This window comes from Mandrillus leucophaeus, unplaced genomic scaffold, assembly GCF_000951045.1.
Source record: "Mandrillus leucophaeus isolate KB7577 unplaced genomic scaffold, Mleu.le_1.0 Scaffold119, whole genome shotgun sequence".
NCBI classification, from domain to species: domain Eukaryota; kingdom Metazoa; phylum Chordata; class Mammalia; order Primates; family Cercopithecidae; genus Mandrillus; species Mandrillus leucophaeus.
The window spans coordinates 1,844,960-1,859,167 of record NW_012100209.1 but is presented as its reverse complement, the minus strand read 5'-3'; positions in this window follow the sequence as shown (position 1 = coordinate 1,859,167).

The following is a 14,208-nucleotide window of genomic DNA, read 5'->3' as shown; positions in this document are numbered from 1 at the left end:
TACTCATTTAAATCCAGATGACATGGGTGTCAATAGGGAGAGAAAAAGTAAGGGTAAGCTAATCATGGTCCTTCTTTTGATGGTTCTCTTCTTTGTGAAAATATTTATTTCCCATGGAGATTAGAGAATTCAGTCTCCCTTTCATTGGTGAAATTTCCACAAGTATGTAGCTATACATTCTAAATTCTTCTTGAATATACAGCAGCAAAATGTCACTGACTTATTTGTTCACAAATAATTATTAAACATCAACTATGGACCAAAGACTGTGCTAGAAGTGGATGATAAAGAGATACCAATTGAGGGATCATTTACCAAAACGAGTCAAATATTTTATAAATTCTCTATTTAAATATTACTTTTTGGTTTTTTTTTTTTCTTTTTTTTTTTAAAGCTTCTACCTAGTTTTGAGCTATTCTAATCCTTGAATTACAGGAAAATCTTTGGAACTCTGCTATTTCCCATGAGACTTCTATACCTCTTGGGTCATGGAAGGACAGTTTTAGAGACCCTGCTACCTTTAGGTAGGATTGTGTCCTCAAAAGGTTTTTGTGCTTACTTTGGACCCCGCTGCCTGAACTCCACCAAGCAGAGTAATAAGTTCCATATGCCCATTTTTTTGAAGAACACATTTTCAAAGCAGCAAATGTTTTGACGGATTGGCTCTTGGAGAGCCTGAATACTGTTATACACATCGTTTAGCATTTCACAAGGCCCCTACTGTTAAATTCTGGGAATGGGGCCAGGGTAACCTACCTACTGGTGCTCTAAGTAACGTTAAAATATTGAGAATTCTTAACTATCATGCTTCACTAAGACATATTTGGAATGTGAGAATTTCTTTGCTGCCATGGAACCGTGTGAATGTGTGCGTGCGCGTGCATGCACATAAGTAAAAGAAACAGCCCCTCAGAGTTAATAAATTAACAAAAAATCTCAGTTGTGGAACTTCTAAAATATTTAAACTTTTAAACCTTTCATCTAATGTAGTTGTTGAATTCTGATCATATACATATATGTATTTGTGTGTGTGTGTATATATATATACACACACATACAAGAAGCAATGGAAAATGACAAAAACACAACCATGAGTATACAGTAGGTTTTAGTGCTGCTGTCTCTGGGTGAATAATTACATGAAGACTTCCAACTGCCTAATATTATCATCTCCATACCTCCTGTATCACTCATACGAATAAGCGTTCTTTCACCCAGTGCTTCTCGAATGTGCTTAAATGTAAGATTCACTTGGGATGACTCTTTTTCCCCCACCTCCACCCCAGGATTTTGATTTAGTAGATCTGAAATTGGGCCCTAGAATTTCTATTTTTAAGAATTACCTCAAGTGTTTCTTAGGACCCAGTATGAAAACAGCCAAAAACTAATACTATATCTGTATACTGCCATCAAATCTATTATTCCTAACCATTTTTCTTTAAATTTACTGGCTTCTGTATTACTTTCATGCAATCTATTCCTTTTTTTAAAATCTCATTTATATTTGCTCGTCTGATCTTTCTCATTGTTTCAATATCTTTCTGCTTACAGAAGACATTATATACAGTGATGTGAGTGTTCGACTGAGCTAAATTTTTAAATTATTATTCATGGGAAGAAAAGATTCACCAGGGTAACATATTTTCTTACAGACGTAGTTTATTAAAGAAGAGGTACGACGAACTTAAAAATAAAATGTTAAGAATTATTGCTTATTGAAGAGTAATACAATCCAATGGTCTCTGATAGTGTAAAGCAATGGAAATTTTTTACTTGATTTATTAAATATGGAATGCATGAGGAGTCATTACAGCAAGGAATGAAGTCAGAAGTTTAAATTATAATTGCAGTTACATCCTTAAGAACATTGAGATCTTGGGCCTGTTATCTTTTCTAAACTCTCAGAAGCCCCTTTTTCTTCATCTGTTAAAAGAAAGACCCACCTAATACAGCTAATTTGAGATTTAGGGAGATAATCTGTATAGAGCCTGACTTGTAGTAGGTGGCCATAAATTACTAAGTTTGTTATTAGCACTAAAATATTATGAAAATATTAATTGATGGGCTACTATTGGTCGGGTATGTACAAGATAGTCCAAGTTCCCTGAGCTATGGAAAGCCTAGTAGGGTGGACAGAAAATAAACAAGTACTGAATGTAAATAGAAAATACTTTCAAATATCACTAAATGTTAAAAAGAAAATAAAACAGAGTAAGGATCTGAGTTAACAAGGTGTTGGCAACATTAATGGCCAGAGATAACCGGTTCGAGGGGGTGATATGACACTCTCTTGAGACTGAATGATGAAGAGGAAGCTGTTGTTCAATGTCTGAAGAGGCACTCTGGATGGAGGTGGGCATGTGTATATTGTTTTCAATAAATGGAAAGAAGGCCTGTGTGGATGGACCTGGTGGAGTGGGGGGATGCGATAAAATAAGAGGTAGGCAAGGATCAGGTGGATGCTTCCCTATTTAATTATTTCTTTCAAAATTGGAGACTGGCCAGCATGGTGGCTCACACCTGTAATCCCAACACTTTGGGAGGCCAAGGTGGGTGGATCACTTGAGGTCAGGAGTTCAAGACCAGCCTGGCCAACATGGTGAAACCCTGTCTCTACTAACAATACAAAAATGAGCCGGATGTGGTGGCACTTGCTTGTAATCCCAGCTACTTGGGAGGCTAAGGCAGGAGAATCTCCTGAACCCAAGAGACGGAGGTTGAAGTGAGCCAAGATAGTGCCACTGTACTCCAGCTTGGGTGACAAAGCAAGACCTCATTTCAAAAATAAAATAAAATAAAATAAATTGGAGACAAACATATTTGTATTTTAAAGGATTAAAAATATATATTCTCATTTGAGGGTGGGGGAAGGGAAAGTACTTTTAAGTTGTGTTTTCTTTGGTTTAGTTTTTTAAGGCTATGTTCAGGGTGGAAATGATTTGTGTTTGGCCTCTATTCTGATTGGTGGGAGCTCATAATATACCTTCTGTTATGTATTTGGAAAATTGCTGCTTGTATCTGACATTTCATTTTCTAAGAAAAATACCAATGGATTATATATATATTTTTAAACCCGGAACAGAGAATGTACCCAGTGACTTGTCAGTAAGGGAAGAAATCATAAAATGCTTATTTAGTTAGAATTTCATGCTCAACTTCCTTCCCTGTTTTTACAAGTAATTATGTTGGGTTATTGATGGCTGTTCAGCTTTCTAGCTGAATTGCCCAAGCTTTTAAGCCATTGCCTACTCAATTACGAGAACTTTGTGATCTACCATGAGGAATGTTGCTTTCAAGTATAATGAGCAATGACATATATATTCTCAGGAATCATTTCTATACATTTCTATAAATGAGGCACATTAGACAGCAGAAATATTCATTGTATCATTTTAGATTAAAACTGAAGAGTTTTCATAGGATTATGAAATTTCAGAATTGGAAAGTGCCATTGAAGTCTACCAGTCCAAACCATCATTATAGAGATGAAGATAAACTCAAAGCAAGCCACTTTTACATAATCACTTAGATCAAAAAGACAGGATTCCAACTGAAATTCAGATTACCTAATTTTCCTGGCTTTTGCTCTTTCTATAAATAAAAGCACAGGATCACATATGTTTGCTGTGTATGGAGAAAATTGGATTCTTATAAAGACCTTAAAGAAAAACAAATTAAGATATTCATTTAATTATTATTATCTAAGTACATTTTACTAAACCTTTAGCCAAGACCAAATAATCCTCATTGATCCACGCTTCCAACAACATGGGCTTCATTTTCAATGCATTTTCGTATTTTAGTAGTCCTAAAATATGAAAAATAAAGACTCAATGTGTGTGCTTACTTTGCAAAGGGGTTTGGAATAAATATTTAGAGGGGTTTGGAGCAAAGATTTAGAGGAGGTTGGAGTAAATATGAGTGCAGATCTCAGTTCTCAGGAGTAATTGAAGCAGATTCCCCTATTTTAAAACTGTGAGAGGCTACGGCAATTCCGTGCTGAAGTCTTCCATGGGGTTACAGCCAAAAGGCTTTATACCAGGGTGGAGTGCTTGCTTCACCATTTACCAATTTTGTGTCTCTGTTCAAGTGACTTAAACTCACTAAGCCTCAATTTCCCCATCTCTGATAGAGAGTCATAATAGTATCTTCCTCAAAGGATTATTGGGAGGATTAATTTAGATAATTTGGGGCACAGAATAAGCACTAAAGAAGTATTAACTGTTTTTATAATTATTGGAATTCATAGCATGTATCAGTGAAGTAATCTTGCAAAAGGCGGTTGAGACTAAAAACACAAATAAGTCAAAGATGCTTTCAGGGAAATTCATGATTTTTTGAAAGGATTTCAAAACTGGGATCCTTTTTTTTTTTTCTTTGCCAAACTGACAAATGGATTTTTGAAGTACAATAGGGTTTAATGGTAGCAATGCAATTACTCAGGGTAACTGTATTGAGGGGCCTACGGTATCCAGTGTTTAATAGTGGATCTAAATGACACAGAAATTCAAGGTGTTCCACGTCAGTCGTGAATATCTACAGTGAGATGTTGGACTTCGTTGATATCTCAAAGGTGGAGTAGAAAACAGACAGTAATGTTTGAAACAGGTATACACACATCAAGGTGTCAAACACAGGGGAAAAGAGGAAGACAATGAATATTGATCAAATGCTTTCTATGAGCTAAGCTTTGTGGGAGTCACCCGGACATTATATCATTTAGTCTCCCAATACCCTTTGAAGAGGCTTGAGCTTCTAACCTGGTCCTGTATCCAGTGAGGGCATCCAGGCATGAGAAGTAAGACAGCATTCACGAGTCTGGTCAAGTAAATCCAAAGAAAGGTTTCTGAGTGACTTTTATTTATTTATTTATTTTGAGACAAGTGGGAAACCAAAGAGCTTGGAAAGTTTCTAACTGGATGATAATGTTTTTTCTTGGACCTGGGATTAAAGTTTTTTACCCCTGCTTCAAATGCAGCATCAGAGATGAAGCCTGGGGCTAGAAAAAGTGTCTTGCCTATAAAGGCAGGATTGAAATGTAAATATGCGTTGTCCTCACTGCTGACATAACCATCACTGTTTGACATCTTTCAATCCTAGAACTTTCTTTTGTCTTCCCTGGCCACCAGGAATTGCTGCTCCCTAACATTGGCTTGGTGAGTTTTCCCTTTTCAAACCCAAGTTTTCATCTCTAGAAATACGACATGTTAAATTAGCCACTGACAAGCTTCAGACACAGCTCACTGGCTAAACAATGGTTATTGTTTATAGGCAAAATAATCAAACTCTAGCTCTGCTCCAGTAAGGAAGAATGAAGATGGGTTTAAAGGTCACAAAAGATAGCAGAGAATTAACATTTAATGGCTCCTCACCATGTGGTTAGGGGATAGGTGAAGGTGAAGGTCTAAGCTATTATCACATTTCAAGAACCAGCAAAACCAAGATATAATCAATCTAGTGGCTCTCCTTTCTAGATGAATGTTAAACAGAAATAGTTATGTTACTATACCAATAGGATAATTAGAACTCTAGCCAGTATTTATAGAGCACTTAACATAGGCCAGTCCTGTATTGGCACTTTATATTTGATTCTCATATGAGTCTATGAAGTAGGTATTATCATTTCTGTTTGCAATAGGGAGGCCGAAGCTTAAAGATGATGTTATATAACTTCTGCAAGTTCACATAGCGGCAGCACAGGACATAAAGGCCAACTGGAACTGAGGGTGGGAGTTAGGCATAACTTATCAGTGGATCTCATTCCCTCTTTATGAGTCAGATATTTAGACTTCTGCAAAAGGCCTATTGTTCCAGCAGCTGGGACAACACACACTTATATTTCTATCTTCCTTTTGTGTTCTAGGGAACTCAAAATAGGGAAGTAAATTGTATAGCACAGTGTAAAAAACTAGTATTTTGTATTGAACATAAACTTTACAATACACCTGAGTCAGACTTAATTTCCCCTCAACCTGATAAAATGCCTCTGCCTCAAACATTCTAATTCACCTTGAAAACATCAGTGCTTATGAATCCGTCAACCATGAATTTACCGGAAACCTTCCTCAACTTGTTTGTATTTTCAGTCTCAGCCATCTATTGGAAGATTACTTCACTGATACATGATACAAATTCCAATGATTAAAAAAAAGCAGTTAATACTTCTTTAGTGCTTATTCTGTGCCCAGAATTACCTCAATTAATCCTCACAACATTCCTGAGAGGAAGGTACTATTAGTACTCTCTATTGTGATGAGGAAATTGAGGCTTAGTGAAGTTAAGTCACTTGACCAAGGACATAAAATTAGTAAATGGTGAAGCTGGGTCTCAGTCTACCTCTGAGTCCACAAGGTACACTCTAAACCCCGATACTTACAGTGTGGTCTGTGGACCAGTAGCATGACAGCATCTGAAAACTTGTTAGAAATGCACAATCCTAGGACTCACATACACAAACTAAATGCAAATTTGTATTTTAACAAGATCTGCAGGTGCTGGGGATACACACTGAAGTGTATCCTTGACTACGGATAGGGTGACCAATTGTCCCAGATCACTCAGGACTGAGTGTTGTTTGGAACATGGGACTTTCAGTGTGAAAACCAGACAAGTCTCGGGCAGGACTACTGTGCTGTGCTCTCTCTGCAGGGATCAGTGAGTATTTTTTGCTTTCAGTTAGCGCATCCTATGCTGTCTTTCAACTGGCCTCACGGTTACAGAAGTTTTGTGGATGTATCTTCAGAGATACTGTGGATAGGAACCACCACTGGCAAAAGATGAATTCTAAGCTCCCAATTCCCTGGGAGTGAGCAATGTCTATATCTGGGTTTCTAAAACCTGGTGTTCGACCTAAGCAATGATAGGAAGGATGTATTTTCCCTTTCATGGATCTTCCTAACTCGATTATAACCCCAAATCAACATACGATAATTGCAAATAAGAACATTCCTGCTCACGGTCTTATGGGTTTATTTATTCAGTTATTGGGTTTATCCTTTTAAAGTTTCAGTAAAATCCAGATATGTAGAAAAAAGAACCCTCGTTATTTTCGTATTAATTATTTCCATAAGGAAAAATTTAATCCATGTGTTTATAATTCATGCAAATGTCATCATGTTATTGCTTTTTCAAAACTGTTAAGCCTTAAGTCATTGCTACTGATTTCTTCTCATGAAATAGGATTTGGAGATTTTGTAACCTAAATCATAGTCCAAAGAGGGAGCTTATCTTCAGCAAAGATAGCTTATGGGTTCTACATGTGAGTTTTAGAACGCTTCTTTGTCCTATGGGGGAAAAATTTGTCTATTTTACACAATCCTATTTACATATAGAAAAATCCAAAACATTTTGGTATATGGAACAAAATCATTTCCTGATTTGGCTTTAATTTACTTTGTGGGGAATGAGAAGGTCTTGGACTTGTTCTCAGATGTCAATGTCCTGTGAGATACCATTAAAATTTTCAGTGGCCTGTCAATTTCGTTATTTCTCCTCTGAAATTTTGAACCATTGCTTATACTCCTATTTGGCACTAGTTCTACCTATATTTCATTGCTATTTATTCTGAGGCCTTTATCGTGCCTCTCAACCCCACCAAGAAATTTTAATAACAGCACTGTCCTTTATTCATCTATTCAGCAAACATTTACTGAACTCCAGCAATGTGTTAGGTCTTGCATGGAATAGAATTGACATGTCATTGGTACCTTAAGTAGTTATTCATCTGTTATATAAAACTCAGAAAAATAAGCACATTATAGTATGGATCATGTTAAGAGTCATTATAGATATGCCTAAAAAGAATGTGGAAATTCAAAAGTCTGAGATAGTTCTTCTTAGTGGAAGGATCATGGAAGAATATTAGGAAAAGCATCATATTTTGAATTTGTCTTCTTCAGATATCTACAGAGAGGCAAGTCACATACAAAGAGTCCCAGGGCATGTAAAGAATAAGACATGCAATAAATATAAAACATGTCCAATGTGACTGGAGTGGATGAAGAAGAGCTAGAAGAGATGAGGTCATAAAGGAATTTTTTTCTTTTTTTTAATTATATTTAAATTCTGGGGTACATGTGCAGAATGTCCAGTTTTGTTATATAGGTATATATGTGCCATGGTGGTTTGCTGCACCCATCACCCTGTCACCTATATTAGGTATTTCTCCTAATACTATCCCTCCTCTACCCTCCCCACCCCCATCAGGCCTCAGTATGTGATGTTCCTCTCCCTGTGTCCATGTGTTCTCGAGGTTTTAAAGGAATTTGTAACCTGATCATGTGGGTTAGGATGTAATTCAGACAGGAGATCATTGGAGGTTTCTGAACAAGGAATTGCCACAGTGTGGCAAAACTGTTCATCTAGCAGAAATAACTAGGAAGGACTGAAGCAGGAGATTAAACTGACCGTGCCAAACTTATTTGAAGGTCATCAAAATAGACCCAGGAGAAGCAATGAAACCTGTATTAGAATCTTTTTCTCTCATCTTTCGTCATTGGCCTTTCCTTTCCTCGGACACATTTGCCTATGATTCATCCATCTGACCCATGGCACCTTTGAAGGAGTCATGTTTGATTTTTGCTTTTCTTTCACCAAAGAGTCTTCAAATGATTTGTCAAGCAGTATACAATAGGGAACGTAATATGGTTTGGCTGTGTCCCCACCCAAGTCTCATCTTGAATTGTAGCTCCCATAATCCCCATGTGTCATGGGAGGGACCCATTGGGACGTCATTGAATTATGAGGGTGGGTTTTTCTCATGCTGTTCTCATGATAGTGAGTAAGTCTCACAAGACGTGGTGGTTTTATAAAAAGCAGTTCAGTTCCCCTTCCCATGCTCTCTTGCCTGCCACCGTGTAAGATATGACATTACTCTTCCTTTGCCTTCTGCCATGATTGTGAGGCCTCCCCAGCCATGTGGAACTCTGAGTCCATAAACCTCTTTCCTTTGTAAATTACCCAGTGTCAGGTATGTCTTTATTAGCAGCATGAGAACAGACTAATACAGTAGGTTTAACAGAATACATGGAGAGTATTGTTTTGAAAACTATCATTTTCAAAAAAAAGTAGCAACTTTCCTTTATAAAGGACATATCACACCACATGTGTTGTTCTGGGTGCTCTCTTTCATTCTCAAAACAGTCCCGTGAGAAAAGTATTACTATTTCCATTTTACAGATGTGGAAACTGTAGCTGAAATAGGCTCATTTCATGCATTCTCTAAGGATAGTAGGTGAATATTATTTTTTACAGAAAGAATCCAGAATTCTGTCATTCTGCAAGAGTTCATAACCGTTCTCTATTCTTAGTTCTAGTTTTTAGTCAGAACGAAATAGTAATCTTTTGGTGTCCATTAATCTAGAGGAAACTCCAACTAGAATAGCTGTGAAGGAAAAACAAGGAGCCAAGATTGGGTTGGCAACCTTAGGGCATAAGGTTCCTGGTGACACTGGATGGAAATGGGGCAGAAAAATGAAAAGGTTGATGACATTGTCCATATTTCATTTAAATTACTCCTTATAATACAATTGTAGATGTTGTAAGAACATAAGAGATATTGTATCTGAGGCCTTTAAAGCAAGTGTTCTCAACTGGATAAAATTCATTTGACTAAACGGGAGAACTGAGGTAAAATACAACATGCTCACTATAGACAAATAGCCTTTGAGCTTCTGTTGTCACCTGTTCCTGCCATCAAGCCTCCCTTAGAATGGCCACCACTGTGAGTCCAGCAGCCAGCAGGTTTCTGAACTGCATGCAAAATCGAGAAAACAAAATATTACATCTTTTTGAACTGACTATAGCCATGGAGTATGTTGTGAAACCACACCAGTTTGAATAATGAAAGCATGAAATTACTCCCCATTTTTCAGAGGAAAGGCTGGAATATTCAATAGAAACCAGGCAGGAGCTGTGTATATGAATCCATTTCATCAAAATGTGCCTTTAACTAGATTTTTCTTGGAAAGAATTGTGGATTCGTCTTGGAGGCTCTAAATATTCCTGTGGCATCTTCAAAAATAAAGGAAGGCTAAAGATTAATGCCCAGTGAGGTCAAACAGCCCATTAACCTTTTGCTCATGGCTAGACTCTATTCCTGGGTTTTTTCTCCTACTATAGTCTCTAACTCACACTCACTGTACTCCAGTTGTGTGTATGAAGATGATACCACATTTCAAAAAGTCCCTTTTTTTAGAGGCGGACTAATTACATAATATGGTGCAATAAATTGCCATATTCATCACGGTTTTCCACTTCAGAGCACTGGGAGCCAAGCAACAGAGGAAAAGCTTCCTTAAGTTTTTAATGGGGTGGAAAATTTTGACTGTGGAGAAAATCTGACTACAAATAATTTATTCAGTATCCATCCATCCATTTTTTTACCACAAATAAGTGTTACATACATGGCGCTCTGGGAGATGCTGTGGGGAAACTTTTCAAAAGTAATTGTTTACAATTAAAAAGAATACTTATATGACACATTCAAAAAAAATGTGAACAATACTTTTGGATATCAAAACAGAAATGACCTGAACCATGAAAACACAATCTTAGGTTGGGTTTAGTTAAATATGTATTCACAAGATGAGGATGATAATAATCACAGGATATGCTCATAGCATTTCATCAGTGTATCTGGTCATGTCATTTCCAAGTGCTGGGTATGGAATAAATCGTCCATCTGACCCTTAAAATGTTATGTCTCAGCCGGGCATGGTGGCTCACGCCTGTAATCCCAGCACTTCGGGAGGCCGAGCTGGGCGGATCACGAGATCAGGAGATCGAGACCACCCTGGCTAACACGGTGAAACCCCATCTCTACTAAAAATACAAAACAATTAGCCGGGCATGGTGGCAGGCGCCTGTAGTCCCAGCTACTCGGGAGGCTGAGCCAGGAGAATGGCGTGAACCCGGGAGGCGGAGCTTTCAGTGAGCCGAGATAGTGCCACTGCACTCCAGCCTGGTGGAAAGTGCCAGACTCCTTCTTAACAAAAAAAAAAAAAAAAAAAGTTATGTCTCAGGTGTAATTAGTTATATGTCTTTTGCCCATGGCTCTCACTCCATGGTCATTGCCCAGATGCTTACCCAGGCCATTGCTCTTAATGCCTGTTTTTTTCAGTACAGTCACCCCACCTGAGGGTCTACAACATTCGGGAGAATAGCAACTCTCTCTTTCTGTAGTCCTCATCATCTATCCACCTTCCTGTGGTGAGACCACTCCTCTTTAAACCCTCAGGAACTTTTTCCATGTTAGAGAGGGCAGTTTTAACACCTCTAGAGGTTAAAACTCTAAAAAATGAAGAAAAAATGGCTTTTCCCCTGAGTCAAGAGAAATCCCAACTCACGAATTCAAAGGTTCATCTTTTCTCTTAAGAGGAAGCTGGAAACAGATCTCCCATTTTTTCTGTATCACAGATAAGTGTATTTGCAGACATCTGTATCTATATATTTCTCTATGCATCCATATAAATATAAATATATATCTTCATCTGTCTCTCTCTCTTTCTACCTATATCACAGATACTTTCTTAATGGATCATCTGCCATATTGAGTTGTCTTGATACATTAATTTTTCTCCTATTAGCCACACTATTCCCTCAGAAATATTACATAAATCAAAGAAATTTGAGACTGAAAAGAACCTCAGAGTTGACTTATTTGTCATTTCCTAAACTTCACATTTTTAGCACAACATTCACAATTTTTATTATATTCACATAATATGGTCTATGATTTTCTTGATATATTTCTTTAAATCAACTCATTTATTTTACTAAAATATATTAAAAATAAGTTTGCGTAAATGAAATAGCACTAACAAAATATTGCATGAAAATGAATACAATTTTTAAAAAGCGTTATATATCAGTCATAGCTTCTCTAGTATGCAAAGACCCTGAGTCTGAAAGCTGGTGACTGCATCCCTTTGTGACCAGAAAGAGAATTTAAAAGGAAATAACTTTCTTACCATGTGATTTAATCTTATTTAATTCAGGGTCTGTGTGTTACCTTAAAATAATCACATCTCGTGCTTTGAGAAACACTGATCTAGCTTATTCCCTTCAGTTTACTAATAGAGAATTGAGCCCTAGAAAGTGGGTTTAGACACCTTGTTCCTGGTAGAGCGGAGACTAGCCTTTGGGTCTCTTGACTTTGAGTTTCATGCTCTTACCCACCACAGTCTTGCCTAGAGTTATTATATATCCTCCCATAAGTCTGTGTCCCACCGCTCTCACTGGATTGCAAGCAAGCTCACTGCGGTCAGGGGCTATGACAATGCTCTTTGCATACTGCCCTGCACATGATGTTTTCCCCTCATTAAGAAGTGAAGTTTGGTTTGATGTGAAATGCTAGTGGTACATCACCAAGAAACGTTTGTGAGGAAATCTGAATTGTCCCTCTGTTGCCTCTAGATTAGAATAGATGGCCATCCTTGCCAAACATTGAACAGGAGTGCTTGGGTGTCTGAGGCATAGTCTCTGCCATCAGAAAAGTCCAGGTGGTGATGGGCAGGATGGGCCAGTAAACAGGGGGAAGAGTTTTATAGGCACAACCTAAGAAAGGCAAGAAATGCAATAGCAGTGCTTTTTACACAGAATCAAAGGAGCACAGGTAAAGGACCATTAGGAGAACATAGGTGAGGAGTTCAAGAGAAGTGTGGGGGAAAGTGAAGGAGAGGAAGAAGAAGAATTGGAGGTGAAACACATTTGTTCAGCACACTAGGATTGCTGAGAGAGGGTCTCTGTGCAGCTGATGGAGGGCCAGCTAAGCTCAAACTAAAACCATGGAGGAACCTCTGCTGTAGAGTTCAGATTAAGAGTACAATATCAACATTCAGAGCTACTCAAAACAAGGTAAATCGGGAGGAGTGACTTCTAAAATCTATGAGTATCCTATATAGCTGGCTTGCTACATTGGTTTGCAGCCTCTGTCTCTGGCCTGCTTCACACAGCTGTCCTGAGGTCATGTTGCTGTCCTGATGATTTGTTATAGGAGAGACTCTGGAACGCCATGTGAGAAGCTTGCAGGGATGAACCATCCAAGCCTGTGGCCAATGGAGCACAAGTTACAGAGCAGCCCACCCCGGCAGATGAGGTGGATCCAACCATGCAGCCAGAACTGACAACAAATTTCCTTTTGTCCCATATAGGAACTTTTCTTTGCTTCTTAACTTGCCTTAAGGCCAATTTATTTGTATGAACTTACTTTTCCAAGAAAACTTGTTCCTTGGGTAATATTCATCTACAGTTTCCTTTCATTACTATTTTACTGTAAACAGGAGAGAATTCAGGGCAGCTGCTTTGGCAGAATGTGTTACTACTGTGTTTTTATGAAAATCTAGCAGCTTTTCATCCCCCCGATTTTAGCTCCTTTCAGCTTGCCACCCCTGCACCCCTGCCACCCATTCCTACACTTCTCCTTCTCTGGACTTGCCTTATTTCTTTTGGAGATGTTCTTTAACTCGTCAACCAACCACAGAAATTGGCACTGCTATGTGAGAGCCTTATGGGGCCCCTGGACAGGATTCACAGTTATGTCAGAGGGAGATGTCCAAGTTCACGCCAAGAGAACTAATTAGCCTCTAATAAAAAACCGTCTCCAGAGAATGCAACAGTCTTGGTGTTAAAACAAAAGTCACAGGCCAAACTTCCCACCTCTGTTGCTCATTCCATCCCCAGATATAAGAAATTAATCTTTTCATACTTGTCGTACGGACTTGACACGTTCAGTAACTTCTATCATCTAGTCAAATTCTTTGTCCTTTGAATAATCCTTTGGAAGGGGGGCTCATGACCCCTACATCAGAAATCATCTCTCATTCATGTCTTTACACCCAAAATCTGGTACAGTAGGTACAGAGCTAATGCTCAAAACAGAAGTTTTGCCAAATGAGCGATTCATGAGAATTTCCTCAGAAATATTCCAGCAAGTTAAATGTGAAAGTGAAGGAAGCATTGTACTATACAGATGGCTAGCAACTTTCTCATATTTTGACCTGCCATTTAAGCTACATTACCTATAGATTTTCCATAGACCACTCATACTTGAAGTAGCTATAGACTATATGTGATTTGGTGGTAGTATTCTTGGTAATATCTTATGAATTCTAAAGCACAAAGATGTTGCTTGAACCTACATGACTTACTAATTGAATTAAATAGTTCTTACAACCTGCGGAAGTGCTGTTATTGCTATGAGGCTTTCCA